Below are 16,204 nucleotides of genomic sequence, written 5' to 3' on the forward strand. Positions count from 1 at the left end.
CTGCCCCTCTCCTGTACTTTACAATTCAATGGGGAGGTGGTTCTGGTGAAGTCACCAAAGTTCTGATACTTGGCTAGGCAGCTGTCCTTGGGGCAGTGGAATTAGCATCAAAATACAGATACCTTCAGGGCAAACCACAACAAGTGGAGTCTCAAGTGCGGATGGAGCACGGTGGGGTCCGCTGTGAGGAGACTATCTGGCCAACTATCCTTACTGATCTTACCTTGCTCTATTACGTGTTTTCTGTTTACTCTTCTGAATACTCATTAACTCCTTCCACTCTCTCTGTTTTATACTTGAAGTGTCTTCCTGTCCTAGGTTATCATTTATGAAGGTTTGTTTTGTTTATCGTTATTTGTGCGTGTGCATAGGCATGTGTGTGCGTGTCTACCTGTCTCTGGAGACCAGAAAAAAGCTGTGGATTCCCTGGACCTGAAGTTACAGGTGGTTGTGAACCACCTAGTGTGAGTGCTAAATACCAAATTAGGGTCCTCCTGGAGAACAGGAAGCAATGGCTGCTGACGTCTCTCCAGCCCCTAGCTTGCTGTCTAAAGGTAAAACTCAAGACTGGCTAGAAGAGTTTCTCTTAAAAGGACTAGTTCAATCCTGACCCCAAATCCAAAATGCTTACTTTTTGTTTTATTTTTTTTTTAAACAGTTTTTCGCAATGGAAAATTCACTGTTTCCTAATTCCTTTATTTCGTTGCTGGGAAACCTTTTTACGCTATCCCCGTGTTTAAGAGAGACCATCCCCTAACAAAGGCCACTCTTCTGTAATAACACAAAATAAGCGATCTTTCAACCACGGAGCAGTTCTTACAGTACCTGCCCACTGCGTTCCTACCTGCACTGTCTTTCTCTTCTCTGGGCGAGCTAGCTTATGCTTGGTTCCTCACTCTCCGTGACGGTGCGTGATCACACAGGACCCAAGTCTTCATGCTTCGGTTCATTTGGGCTATTCTAACAGGAAGCAATGACTCAGGGTCAGGTGGGACCTATCTCTTAGTCTGTAGATGCCCCTCCTTTCCTGAGTCCTCATATCGAGAGTAGAGGGTGCCAGGCCTCGGTTCTATCGTTCTCAGTTAATTATCTTTCAAGGTCTCTACCTCTGAGATTAGACTCTCAGCATACCAATCTGAATGACACATAAGCATCCAATATGACGTTTTTCTTTCTTCACCTTCCTTATCTGGTTGTTTAGCTTTTAGATGTTTCAAAGTGTCCAAACCTGGACACACTGCTTGTAACAATTTGGTTACAGAGATTCCATTGCCCCTTAGGTCTCCTTCTTGAGTATACATTCCCGCATATGTGCATGTGTGCTGGCTACTTTTGTGTCTGCTTGACACAAGCTAGAGTCATCCAAGGGAAAGGGGCCTCAAGGAGATACCATCGTAAGGTTGGCTGCAGCCAAATGTGTAGGGCATTTCCTTAGTGATGAGTGGGGAGGGCCCAACCCTTTGTGAATGGTGCCATTCCTGAGCTGGTAGTCCTGTGTTCTACAAGAAAAAAAAGCCAGGAGGAGCAAACCAGTAAGCAGCACCCCTCCATGGTCTCTGCACCAGTTCCTGCCTTCAGGTTCCTGCCCAATTTGAGTTCCTGTTCTGGCTTCCTTCAATGATGTGGAAGGGTTAAGTTAAATCAACCTCTTTGTCCCTACTTGCTTTGTGGTCATGGGGTCTCATCGCAGCAGTAGAAGCCCTGACAGAGTGTCCATGTGTGTACGTGCATGTGTAGGCCAGGGCTCAACCTCATGAAATTTCTTAGGCACTGTCTACCTTGTCTTTTGAGACAATCTTACCGATCTGTCTGGATTGACAAGCCACTGAGCCTGAGGCTCAGTCTGCGTCCTTTCTTCCACCCCCACCCCTACCTCTACCCTGACCCCAGCACTGGAGGACTTACTGCTGGCCCAGCTTTTTCTGTGAATGCTGGCAGTCAAACCCAGGTCCGCATTGCTACTTAGAGAGCGCTTTTCCAAGTGAGCCGTTTTCCCAGGCTCCAGGCCTTACATCTCACAAACGTAACACATCAAAAGATGGAGAAGATTTGGGAAGCAGTTTCTTCTAAAATAATTATCAAGGTAGATGTCGAGACGGGGAATTTAAGGCAACTTTCTATGTGGAAAATTAGCATCTCTAATTGCCTATGTTTTGTTTGTTGTAACCTCTAAGGCTTTTTGGACAGACTGCGTGGTTAGTTTAAGCAGTGAAAGACTAGGAATGTATTTATATTTTCAGAGCTAGCGGAAAACTCTGTGTGTGCGTGTGCTGCTTCAGTTCTAGGAATGTGACGTGCAGGAAGGACCAACCTAAAGGGGAGGGGCTTATGTTGGGGCCTAGCTCTGACATCAGCCACCTCGGGAACTGAGATAAGACAAATGTGGTAGAGAAAGATATGATGGTGCTGGGGTGCTCACCTCTCGGTGGGGGTGGGGAGGGGCAGGGGATGTGACACACACTCCATGGTCACCCACAAGTGATCTCTTTCCTTTAAGTAGGTCACACATCCTAATTGTTTATTCGGCTATGACTGTACGAGTGGATTATTCACCAGTCGGTGAACTCAAGCCCCTCATGGTTCCGTCTCTGAATCCTACTGAAGGGATCGCACAACAGGGAACACTTTATACCCTGAGTATAACAATGTGCTTCCTGCTTTTACATTCAGAGGTAATAGATGCTGCAGTCCCAGAGCCACAGAAACGCTCGACTCGGAAGGAACGTAGAGACTAGGAATAAAATTGTTTAAACACAAATAACCGAGCGGAGAGGGACAAAAGAGAGTCACTGTGGATGAGCAACCGAAGAAGAACCAGAGTCTGTAAGTTATAGTCAGATATTCCTTCTATTTAAATTAAATCGATCTTAAAAGGAGGCAAAAGTGAAATTGTCCTGACTTTCTCATCCTTATTAAGAAATCTCCAGCCACTGTTTACGGTTTACGCTGTCTACACTAGTAAGCGATGTGTAGTTTTATTTTAGGGTGCCTGGGACATACGTTGGACATTTGTCATGACTTGAGGGACACCGCAGTCTCACAGAAATGGATTCTTTCTAAATCTCTTGGTTTATTTTTTACCCACTGCTCTATATTGATTCCCACATCTGAAGAACGTTCCCAGGCTTCTTCTTCCTCTGAGACACTTCCTTTCTAAGCATTAGCACACCCTATCAACATTTGCCAAAGCAGGATGAGCTGGTGAGAATATTCAATCTCTTTATAAACCATTCTGACTTCATCAAGCTGACACTCCTAAATCCAGGGTGGAGAAGAGAGAGCGCAGGGATGATGGCGGTCTATGGCTGGCTCTTTCTGCCTTCTTGTCAATCGCAGTGCCTGGGGTCATAATGTCTAATATCATTTTCCTGATAAGCACACTACTGGTCTTGCTCAAACAGCAATAAGCTTTATAGCAGATAAGAGAGTTTGTTTCTATACATTGAAGCGCATCAACATGTACTAGTGTGTTTTGAGCATGGGAACAAGTTCGTCCTCTGTCTTTGCTTGTCCTAAAATACCTGGGAGGGAATAATTAATTCTTTGGAATTTTTCGGAACATTTGAAAACTCTCATGGAGAATGGCTGTGTTTATTAAATTTGATCAGGACGGCCCTGGTGACATGATGAGTCACCTGTTGTTTAATTTCCTGTTCTTTCTCAATTACTAATCAAAAGGTAGCCTAAGGAACAGGCAGTCCTTAAGGTAGATTGGAATCAATTATCAGCACAATCAGAATGAAGAAACCCCATAGTAATTAAAAAAAAATAATAACCAGCGCTCACGTTCTATCCTGGGAAGGGAAAAGTTTATCAAAAGTTTCATTGTTGAGCTGTGGCTTTTTAAAAAAGAATAAAACTGTTTCTTGAACCTTTCAGGCAGTTGATGTGTTGGGTAATGTGAAAGGGCAGAAACTACAGAATTTCATAATGTGAGTTTCTGGTCAGAAAACCAAGTCTTTACTACACACTCACCTTCCTGGATCATTTTAGTCTTACATTTCCATAGGATAGAATAAAAAGCTCTTCTGTGAGTTCCCACGGTGTACCCAGGAGGCAGTTTTCAGACCTGTGGTCTGTGACTGAAGCAAATGTCATGGGAAACCCACTTCCTACTCTTTGATTCTTGCCCCACAAATGATCACAGCCAGCTGTATTCTTTTTAACCATTTACTCAATTGACATCTTTATAAATCATGAGTCTATAAGCAGAAACTTTTTATTAACACATGTAGATATTCATCACCTATGAATTTTTTGTATTAATAATTCGAGTTATATATTATCACACACCAAATCACTGTAGAAGCCGATTCTGTAGTCACAATTATACTGTTCCTAAGGCTTCACTGTGATGGGATTGATGAGGCTTGACTGCCTCTCTTCCGCTGAACAGCGGCTGAAAGACCGGTGACCATCTGAAGCCTTGTCAATGGGCACATCTGGTCATAGATGCTGAGTGTTACTTGGTCCTTAACTGAGGCGCTGCCAAAACACTGTAGAGAATCTTGCTATAGAGTGGCTGGTTTTTCCAGAGTGAGCTTTCCCAGGTGGAAGATGGACCATTTTTGTAGCTTAACCTTAGCAGGTGCATGGCGTTGCTGCCACTGTAGTCATGGGATGTCCCAGGGTTGGCAGGAGGAGGCGTCTCTAGGTAAGTGAGTGTTCCCATCTTTCAGTGCAGGAGTACGAGCATCACGGGGTGGAAACATTCTGGATAGGATACGCTGAATGGTCAACATAGAAAGAGATTCTCCGCCACAGTGCCGATTGGAAATCGTAAGACTCATTGCTGCCAGAGTTCTGCGGCAGAAGGACTGGGGGCTCACTAGGTCTGTCTGTCTGTCTGTCTGTCTGACTGTCTATCATCTGTCTGTCTATCTATCTATCATCTATTATCTATCTTTCTATCTGTCATCTATATCTATCTATCAATCATCTATTTTTCTATCTTTCTATCTATCTATCATCTATCATCTATTTATCTATCTTCCTATCTATCTATCAATCAATCATCTATTTAACTATCTATCATCTGTCATCTATATTTATCTATTTCCACCTATAATCTCTCTTTTCATTACATTTTATTTTGTTATTTTTATTGTATCATATGTATTTATCTATATTTCTATTTCTATCTACTTATTTATATTTCGATGTGGATATAAACCTTTCATTTACCCCAGTGTAGTAATATATCTCTTAACTAGGTTCAGAAACAATTCTTCCCTGGCTAACTCTAAAATCAAAAGTTGTGAAATAAGGAGAGGTTTTTTTGTTGTTGTTGTTTTATTTTTATGAAAAAGGATAGAAAAGTCTAACTAGATTGGCTGCTTCCTCGAGAGAAATGGAAATGAAAAGCAAAGTCTTCGAAATGATTCCTCTCACACGCGTAACATCAGTACCGAGTGACCTCATTCTCCTGTGACTGTTTGGGGAGAGTTTGCCAAATCTCCGGTCAGTTCTGAGATCACACTGCCGTGCGAATGACCTATGACCTGATTTCAAGATGAGCACTACTGTCATCCCAGCACACATTTCACACCGCACTCCTCTTAGGACAATCGAGTCAGGGACCTGTGCAGAGGCGGAGAGGTTTCTCACGGACACGATCTTCCTCTTGCCTTTTCAGAGTTCCTCCAGGTTTCACGACACATTGACAGTACACGCCATCTGACTTTCAAAAGACGCAGAGCAAGACTGGGCAAGGAGGGGAAATTCCTCCAACAGCTCCCTGTTTTAAATGACTTCTCACAAGAGCGGAGGCCCTTTTACGCCTTTTAAACCCTACCTTTTATGTGTTAAATTTTTTGTTCACAAATTTTCTTTACTTTGTATTTTTTTTTCATGGGGTTTAAAAATGCCTTTTCCTTTGATTTTTTTCCCCCACTAATATTCTGTTGGTGACTTGAAATATTCTGCCCTGTGGATATAATTCTTTCTCATCGCTAAAGGACCTTGTGGGACCCTAAGTGATGTGTACACAGAAGGTGTTCACAATGACACCCACAAGTAGGCGGATTAGACACCTAGAATTTGGGTATACACTAACAAGGGGATATGCACCCGGTATGGATTCTGACCAGGACAGAACACAAATTTACATTCCGGCTTTCACTGAAGTACTCTTTTTAGAAAGAATATCACATTTGTGTAGAGAAGATCTCTTTACCCCGAGTAGCAGCAGCTGAGCTTTCCAGATGGAGAAGGCTAGTGTGGCAAACTTGTAGTTCAGGAGCATGTGTCAAGAGATGACTTGCGCCTAGAAGTGTGAGACCAGTAAAGGTCACACAGCAAGATGGAGAGAGAGAGAGAGAGAGAGAGAGAGAGAGAGAGAGAGAGAGAGAGAGAGAGAGTTGATAGAATCGAGATGGATTAGATACATCCTGGAGCTCTTGGAAGTGGTTTTGTCTTGCCTTAACCTCCTTTGTCCAAGGTTCCTTACCAAATCCCTCACTTGCTATGGCACGGAAGTGATGTTGAGCGCTAGGCAGGAGGCGGTGTGGTCCCTGGCTGTGGACTGATTATCGGTGATGGAGGAAGGTTCTCTGAGTGTCACACACTGCCTCAGAGAGCTGAGAAAGCAACGAGAACCATCATTATACCTACAGAAACAGCATATAGCTCAAGGGCCTTGGAGGGGACTTCAGCACCAAGCACCAGCCCAGAACTGACAAGGTTTATCTTACCACCATGGAAATCAGGGAGGCAGGGAACAGGGAACATGTACATTGCTGGGACACTCTTATGAGTGTCATTAGCGATGACGTCATTAGCCAAGGAAGGCATCCTAGCTCCCACCCTTTCATCCTGAGGGATGATAACAAAGACAAGTGATGGAGACTGGCACACAGCCCTATGGTTGGCAAAGGGAAGCATGGGCTGTGTGACTTAGATGGCCCATAACCACTTCAGTCAATGGTCACTGTGCAGGGCAGGTCCCCTCTGCTCCAAGTTACAGAAACTACTCATTTCACTTATGCCCGTAGCAGACACTGTACCTTCAAATGGACTGAGTAATCATTACGCTTTCTTGAAAAGGACTTTAAATTTTTTTTTTTAAAAAAAAAGTGTTAATAACTAACCAACACACCCAAGTTACTCAGTTAAGTATGCAGTTTTAAAAGTAATTTTTGTTATATGTATAGGGCTGTGTAACCTCTACTGCGACACTTTTAGAATGTTTCCATCAGCCCTGGAACAGCCTCTACTGCTTTAGCTGTCTCTCTCTATCCCTGCCCACCCTTGAATGCCACCCTTGCCCCGTCTCTCCAGCCCTGAATTGGGCTGGTGTACTTTGTATCATGTAAGAAACAAAGTCTCGATGGAACCAAGCAATGTGTGGTCTTTGTTAACCCACTTCCTTCTCTTAGTGTATTGGTTTTGAGGTTCATCCACATTACAACGTATCCTCATAACTTTACTCCTTTTCCCTACCCAATGCTAGAGTCTACTGTATGAATAGCCACCATTTTATGTATTTAGTGGTCAGATAATGGAGGTTTTAAACCTGCTTTTTGACTCCTGTGAATAAAGCTTCTATGGATATTGGTGTGAAACTTCTATGTGGACATACATTTTCATTTCTTGAGGATGTACATGTAAAACTCTTTTCCCCACTAAGTCCAGCCCACTTGATTTGAAAATTTTCACATGCCACAGATTTATGTGAAAGCATCCCTCAGGGTGGATCTTGTTAGTGCCAACCTGGAATTCCAGCACATTACCGTGAGACACTAACAGTGGAATAGCCTCTATTCACTTTCTTATTCTTTTCAAATAGTTTCTTTTCCCAGAGTCCTGTTTATATTAATGTTTCTAGGTTCTAATTTTAATATTTTACAAAGCATACTTATTTACATGTCATACACACTTTCAAGAGTCACTACTCAGAGCGTTTTAGTTAATTTAGTCCAGTTTTGTATCAGTCATTGTGATAGCTGCTAGAGGGACAATGATCTGATGACTGTCCCTGTCTCTGAGGAACTCTTGTCCAGCGAGGAGGTTGACTGGGGCAAAGGCAGAGTTAGAGTATCTCTCATATGCACTCTAACGCAATCGGAGAGTATTTGGAGGGCATAGAAGGGATGTTCTTATTCTCAAGGCACATGTTACACTATGCATGACCCTGGTGACATTACCCCGAGTAATAAAAGAGGACATGATAAGTCTAGCCTGAAGGAACAATATGTCCTACTGCCCTGGGGCAGAGGACATAACCAGACTTGAAACCTTAAAAGTAGGATCTGCGACCTGCAGTGCCACTGACTGGGTAACAGAGCAGGTGAGGTGAGAAGCCAGGCAGGGTTGAAATCATCGTGGAAATCCTGTCTTTGTAGGGGTTTGGGCTTGAAATGCTTCCACTGAAAGATTTTAATCGGGAGGATTAAAATTCTTACTAGAGCATTTAGAACGACACGAACTTTTGAAAAGTGAGTCTTGTAAAGAACTTGTGAAGTAGCTTTACTATTATGTTTCCTGATAACATGATTGACAGCTAGACAGCATGGGCGGGGTCTTGAAAGAGGGACCGTAGAAGGCTGCGCGCAGGTGCTAACTGCTGTGCTGGCATTCCCCTGCAAACGCCCGTCTGCGTGTCTCCGTATGGAACTCGGAGTTCTGTTTTGTCCTTGCGGGGATCATACCGCTTGATAAGTCCATGACTCACACTGTCCCCCTTCCACCCTCTTACTACATTCTGTATTTGCTCCACAATACCACAAAGAAATGAGAAAAAACCCCCGGAGTCTTCTTTGAAGAGATCCACACATCGCTGTGTTTGTTTAGGTGTGCGGTCAGCGCTTCTGTCAAACGCAGATCCCCTGCGTGGTCTTTTGGGGGTGAGAACTGCACCTTTTGAAGATCTATTCACAGACTCTTGCAACATTCTGCCTTTTAAAAATATAAAAGGAAAAGAGAAAACGTTGTTAGAAAACCAGTAACATAAGGAACAGGAGGAGAAATTCCACGGAGGATAAAAATATCATTAGCTTTACAGGCGTTTGTCAACCATAGCAAAGATGAATGGATTTTAGTTACTGTGTAATTACAAGTCCTAAAATAATCTGCAATGGACAATAAAAGACTTGAAGGATGTAGGCCAGTGTCTCTGTCTCTGTCTCAGTCTCTCTCTCTCTCGGTGTGTGTGTGTGTGTGTGTGTGTGTGTGTGTGTGTGTGTGTGTGTGTGTGTGTGTGATATGTGCATATGTGTGTCTGGGTGTCTGAATTCAGGTGTATACATGTGAGTATCTGTTCACACTGGGGAGTCAGAGGCTGGATTTGGGTGTCTTTTTCAATTGCTCTCCACCCTATTTCTGAGACAGGAGCTCTCAAGGAATCTGGAACTTACCAATTTAGTTAGACTAACTGGCCAGGCTGCTCCAGGGGTCCTCTCTCCACCTGCCCAATGCTGGGATCATAGATACCTGTCTCACCAGACTTTTAATGTGGGTGCAGGGCACCTGAACTCAGGTCCTCCTGGTTGCACAGCAAGTCCTTTACAGACTTAGGCTAACTCCCTAGGCCCAAGACTCAGGGCATTTGATAGTTTGTAGTGCAGGCTAAACATCCCTACACGTCTGATTATAAATCTCTAGAACTCTTGAGATCTATCATGTTCAATGTCACAGTTATTAATTACCGTCCCTCCACTTCCTTTCCAATAATCAAAATCAATCCCATCTCACTGTAATAATTACAGATAACAGAAATCACTGTAATTCATGAAAAAGCATAAGGGTATTTAAGTGCCTGGCAAGCGTAGGATTATTTCAGCCATAACAAAGCCATTTTAATTTAAATTCCGTGGATAATGACTGCTCACCTCAGAGCAGAAAAAAGACACACACTGTAATATGACATAGTCTGTTACTTGACTTAAAGTTTATTTGCATATCCAAAATTGTATGTAGGAGTCACAAGCAAAGTATTTAAAATAAATGCATACTTGAAATAGGTAAAAAACACATGTATGCATAATTCATCAGACAGGAAAATTTTACTTAGGTTTTTTTTTTTTTTTTACATTTTCTTTAGTTTTTGCACTCTACACTTATGAACTTACCTTGGGTATAACTTATGTGACACAAGGTTCATAAGCCTTAGATGTCTAGCATAATACAATTTACAGACCTGTAAGACCATTTAACTCACTCATAGTCGTGTACAGAGCACGTCAGACTCCAATATAACTAACTATACATTTATGTATTTATTGTTGAGACTGCTTCCAAGTTGTAATCCCCCTGCTTGAGCTTCCTGAGTGCTGGGGTTGCAAGGGTGTGTGACCATACACGACTCCACAGAGCTCTGTTTAGTTCTTTCTCCCCAGCCTTATTCACATTGATCTCAAATATTCCAATAATCTGTTTCCTGCCTCAGTAAAAGAGTTTGGCTTGTTCTGCAAGGCTCTACAGGGATCCAATGCCTGGGTCCTTGTTCATAACGTCTCTGAGACTTGTTCAGTGTCGCCCTGTTTGTATATGTACAGACTCTGTGTAGACAATGTAACTCATGCAGCGCCATTCTTTGTTGTAGGTTGATGTCCATTTGCAGGTGAGGGCTGGCACAGGTTAGGCCAAGGTCGTGATTGGACAGTAAAAAAATGAGGCAGGGATGAAATTTTTGTAAGGCAGGAGAGAAGGGAAAGGAAGGAGAATCAAGATGGAGACAGAGAAGGACGATCCAGATCTGGGTGGTCTTGAATTGCCAAGGTAGTTGGGTTGGATCTCTGTAGGCAAATTTATCTTATCCTCATCAATTGGTTGTGAGTTCATTGTGAGGATGTACTGTGGATTGAGAACTTAACATATAAATCTGATTGATTAATTACAGTTTATTGAGTCATGATTTCACTCGATTGTTGGGAATGTGTATGTGTGTGCATACAGGCCAAAGCTGAGATCTATGTCGTGTGTATTCTTTAGTTGCTTTTTGTCTTAGTTTTTGTGACAGGGACTCTCACTGAAGCTGGAGCTTGCCTGCTGAGCTGGTTGGGCAGTGAGCTCCAAGGATTGCCCCCCTCTCCCCAATCTTTGTCTTCAGTCCTGAGAGTACAGATGCACATTGCAGCTGCTGTCTGGGTTTTTATGTGTGTTCTGGGGCTCCAAATACTTTGTTTTGGGTCATCTTCCCGGCCCCAGAAATTACATTTAAATTACAAAACTTAAGTTACAGGAATCTGATTGTTAACCTTTCCAGGTGGAAGCTGAATGGTAGAGTGTACTTACCCAAAATGCTCAAGACCCTGTGTTCAATCCCCGTCACAGAACCGAACAAACATATTCAGAATACAATTCGTAATTTCCATCACAATTGTTGGCATTTTGTCTGCCCCACAGTTACCTGGCAACAGCCAGGTATACCTGACTCACTATAAAAGGGGCTGCTGGCCTCCTTCCCACTCTCTTGCTTTGTCTTCTCACTCCTTCCCCTTCTCTACCCATTCCCCTCCCCCCTCTCCACATGTTCATGGCCAGCCTCTACTCCACCCCCCCTCGTCTCTCCTACCCTCTTAACTCCCCTCCCCTAAATAAACTCTATTCTATACTATACCATCACGTTGTTAGTTCCTCAGGAGGAAGAGATGCCTCATCATGGGCTCTCGGAGGCACCCTGTCCCCCAAACATATTCCTTCTCCCCTTATCTTTTTCTAAAACACAACATTTGGTGCTATAAACAGCCATTTTTCAAGAAATGGACTGTGCTCTAAATCTTCACTATACACAAAGTGAAAGACCCCTGGAGCCGGGAGACTCTCACTCAAGTCTTGGGATGATGCGACCCCCCAAGAACTCATGAGAAACCGTCTTTGCTGTAATCATATGAGGTTTATTGATAGGAACCAGTGCACTGGGGTTGAGACTCGTATCCCACGCAGGAGTAGAGGAGTTCGACCCCGAGTAGCTGGGAGAAGGGGTATTTAAAGGAAGAAACCACAACCCAAGCCGGTAGGGATAGCGTCATTGGAAAATGTCGAGAATACCAGTGAAAGATCACATGGAGAAGCGTTTTGTTCCTCAAGATTGTTTTCAAGATTGTAATCTAACTTTATGGTCAGCTAGTTCCTGGGAGAAGCTTTCTATTATCTTACTAGGTCGGGATCACATACTTAAGGGCCGATCTTGCCCTTACACCTAGTTCCTTACAGAGAGCAGGCTCAAGAAATGTGACTTTTTACCTATTGACTGACAGAGAGCAGGGTCTGGAATTTGAGATATTTAGGGCTTCCTAGGGGTGAGATAGCATTTTAGCATTTCTAAACTTCTGACTTCTTGGCTGCATTTTTTCATTCTTTCAAAAGCTCAACTGAAAATGCATCAGGAGCCTAAATTTAACACCTGACACGGTAAACCGTAAAAGCTGGAAGAAAACGTGTGTGACTTTTGTTCTGGTAAAGATTTCTTAGATGGGAAATCATTAGCATCATTCATGAAAGCCCAAAAATGAATAAACGGGATTTCGACAAAACAAAAAAAATGTTAAAAAAGACACTATTAAAAGAATAAAAATGGTTGAAGATGCTCAGTGGTACAGTGCTTGTCTAGAACCCTCAAGACCCCACGTTTCATCTCCTACCCTACAAGAAGAACTGCAGCCATCAGTCACACACTGGGAGAAATGTTGCCAAATTATACATCGCAATTATACAAAGGAATTGTATTATGAATATCAAAAATATTGAGGTAAGAAGGCAAACGCCTCATTAGGAAGCACTGAACAAGTCAGACACTTTCTGAGAGCTCATCAGAAAATCAAGTGTCTTCAGACAGTGAGACGTTTTGGAAGGCTGATGCAGGACCACCACTCAGGGATGTGTAGAATTGTCCAACCGCTTTGCCAACTGCCGCGCACTTCCTGTCTTTTTCCTTTTATGGTGCTGGGCACAGTCACAGTGCTTTTGTGCACATGAGGCAAGGGTTCTACCATTGAACTATATCCTCAGCACTGCTAAAAGGTAAATGACAATCACCCTGTCTAACCATTTCGTGGTCTAGTATTTATTCAGGGAATAGAGAGGTTATTTTCACAGAAGAATTTGTAATGAATACTCATAGCAGTCTAATTTGTAGTAGTCAACACTGAAAATAACCAAAGTGGGTTTCAATAGCTTAATGGAAGTAATCCAAATCATGGTGTCTCCATGCTTTTTTTTCCTGGGGCATCCCTCGACAAGACAGCTAAAGGGCGTGGAGATAAACCACTTTGGGGACAGTTTCAGCGAACACATCTGCTTTGAGCATGAGCAGAAGCCTGTGGCCTGTGACTGGCTGGCACATTACCTTGGACTGAATAGTGAGCGCTCACACCCCCAGGGTCTCTATGCAGAAGACACACACAAAGGAGACATGAAGAGTTCAGGCTCTTCAAGGACAGCTACCAGCTTCTTCTTGAGAGCCCCATGTTGTGACTTCGGGAGAGTGGTGCGTCATGCTTCTTATTTAGAATTGCAGTCCGCCAAGTAGGCTGGCCGTCAGGTCATGCTGGCATTTCCTCCAACGTTCCTACATGGAATTCTTTCTGAGAGAAAAAGGAATGAGCTGTTGATTCGCGGACCAATGTGGCTGAACCTCAAAATAGTTGAGTAAATGAAGATATAAGAACACACACTGTCATGTTTTGTCTACGTGAAGGTTTAAAAAAATACAAATGGAGTTTTAGTGACAGAAAGCTGATCTGCTGTTGCGGAAGGCCGTGTTAGGGAGCCACGGAGAGCAGGAGGATGCCAGGACCTTTTCACATTCTTATATTCTGCATATAAATGCTTGAGAGTCTGCATATGTTGCCTTCGTTGGGTTGGAGGCGTTGCTGGTGTTTACATATGTGCAAACATCCCAGATTGTAGACTTAGAGCATGTCCCGTTGTGGTTTTCAAAGTCACTCCAGTATCACTATCAATAGGTACTTTTCGAGTTTCATCTTTTGCTGTGTGTCTTAGTTAGGGTTTTATAGCTGCAGCAAAAAACCAGGACCAAAAAGCAAGTTGGGGAAAAAGGGTGATTCAGCTTACACTCCCACGTTGCTGATCATCACCAAAAGAGAGTCAGGAGCTGATGCAGAGGCCATGGAGGGTGCCTCTTTCTGACTTGTTTTCCCTGACTTGCTCAGCTTGCCCAGGGATAGCACCACCCACAATGGGCTGGACTCTCACCATAGTTGAGAAAATGTCTTATAGCTGGATCTCATGGAGACATTTCCTCAACTGAGGATCCTTTCTCTTTGATGACTCTGATATGAAACCAGCCAGTACAGTGACTGATAAAAAGCAACTGGTAGGAGGAAAGGGTTTATTGGGCTTACACTTCCAAGTTATAATCCATCACTGAGGGACGTCAGGGCAGAAAGCAAAGCAGAAATGGAAGCCGAGACCGTAGAAGAAACGGCTTACAGGCCCACTCTTCTGCTCATGCTCGGCTAGCTTTCCCTTGCAGGCCCACTCTTCCGCTCATGCTCGGCTAGCTTTCCCTTACAGGCCCACTCTTCTGCTCATGCTCGGCTAGCTTTCCCTTGCAGGCCCACTCTTCCGCTCATGCTCTTACGTCCCAGGCCTGCCTACTAAGGAGGCTATAGAGTAGCCTGGAACCTCTTGTGTCAATTGTCAATCAAGACAGTGCCTCATAGGACAATCTGATAAGGCGACTTCCAGGTGACTCTGTTATGTCAACTTGCCACTGAAACTAGCACGTGTAAATAATAGACTATTTTCATGAGTCAATACAAAATGAACTGGTGCACAGACCCAAATTATGCATCATGTCTGAGGCAGGATTGTTTTCTTGTTCACCAAACTCGTTAAGTGGTCGATTTATAACTCATTTACTGCAAGAGCAGCGTCAGTGACTTGTAATTAGCAGCGTTCACGATTACAGTGGGATAGAAGCTGCCCTTTGTTTTTAAGTTTTATGTATATGAAGCTGAGACAGGGGCTCAAATAGTGCTGGTTGGCTGTCTGGTCCCTGTGTAGCCAAGGGTGACCTTGAACTCCTGATCCACCTGCCTCTATCTACCAGGATTAAAGGAGTGAGCCACCAGGTGGAGCACATTTGATATGTTTTAGCACTTAATGTTCAGTGCTAAGTCCTCTTACATGGGCAAATATTATTTATGAGTTTGATAATGTGTAAGATAATATCTTCACTTACAAACAGATAGGCTGCAATGTGGAAATTACTTAAAAGTGTAAAACAAAACACTTAAAAATCATATAAAATTAGCATCTACTTTTTTTTGTCCATAAAATTTTGCCTTGGAGTCATAGGAAACAAAGATAGTTAAGAACAACCATTGGGTAATCAGAACTCAAATCTGAGCCATTTACAAATATGAATTTAATGTGTTATTTTTCATTGTTGTGGATAAGAAAAGCTGAGTAAGGCAGAATTTGACACTTACCTTTGATACAAGGTCTTGGCATTGAAAACACAAGCTACAACAAAGTGGTTTGCTCAGTATGATAATAAGGTTGATGTTTTCTTTTACACAGCATTATTAGCCTTATGTTGTACAAAACGAGGATGTTTAATAACAGGTTATAGATTTATGTGTTACTATTACATCATAAGCACCCAAGGCTAGTTCTGTGTCTGAAAAACTGTACTAAACACCCTTAGCAAGTTCACATGTTTGTGTATTCAATCAATGCCTAAGGCTTCCTTCTTAATTAATCCGTGCTAATGAAATATTTTACAAAGCTAAGGTCAGACAGTTGCTTACCAGAGCTGTTAATGAATTTCATATGGAGCCCATACCTGAACCCATGAGTTACATGCAAAGAATATTGACCCAGTATGGCTACATTTCCAACTTAAAATTACTCGTTTAAAAAGTCTCCCTCTCCAGCTTGGACTAATTATTATGCCAAAGTTACACGTTTGTTGACTGCCTATCGTGTTCACTAAGGCTTAAAAGCTGAAATAAAGTCCTTGCTTTAATGAGCGAAATAGGCAGCTTTTCTGATGATCAAAAACCAAAGTTGGGAAATAATTCTAAAAACCGGTGTAGGTCAAAGATTCCAGTTCAACAGCGCGGTGGTTTCTAGATTTCTGGCCGGTTAAGTCCACGTCAGTCAACTCGTTGTGGGCGGGACCTCACGCCACCGGGCAGCTCGCGAGAGCGCATGCGTCCCCGGGGCGCTGGCCGTGACACGGAGAGCAAGCCGTCGCGCAGTGCGCAGGTATGACGTTGCGCATGCGCGGACGCTC

At 43.1% G+C, this 16,204-nt stretch overlaps 1 long non-coding RNA gene across 2 annotated transcripts; it reads right to left on the reverse strand.

Annotated features, from left to right (window-relative positions):
* Positions 1-8,443: 8,443 nt before the first annotated feature.
* Positions 8,444-16,078, reverse strand: LOC134484960 (uncharacterized). 2 transcript variants are annotated; one of them, XR_015649127.1, is made up of 3 exons: positions 15,396-16,078; positions 13,286-13,523; positions 8,444-8,895 (listed from the first exon to the last, which is right to left on the reverse strand). It is a non-coding gene; the product is annotated as an uncharacterized LOC134484960 (long non-coding RNA). The 2 variants fall into 2 exon arrangements; XR_015649126.1 differs by lacking the exon at positions 8,444-8,895 and having other exon boundaries at positions 11,814-13,523.
* Between the last annotated feature and the right edge of the window lie 126 nt (positions 16,079-16,204).

This window comes from Rattus norvegicus, chromosome 1 (assembly GCF_021556685.1).
Source record: "Rattus norvegicus strain SHRSP/BbbUtx chromosome 1, alternate assembly SHRSP_T2T, whole genome shotgun sequence".
In the NCBI taxonomy this organism is placed as follows: Eukaryota; Metazoa; Chordata; class Mammalia; order Rodentia; family Muridae; genus Rattus; species Rattus norvegicus.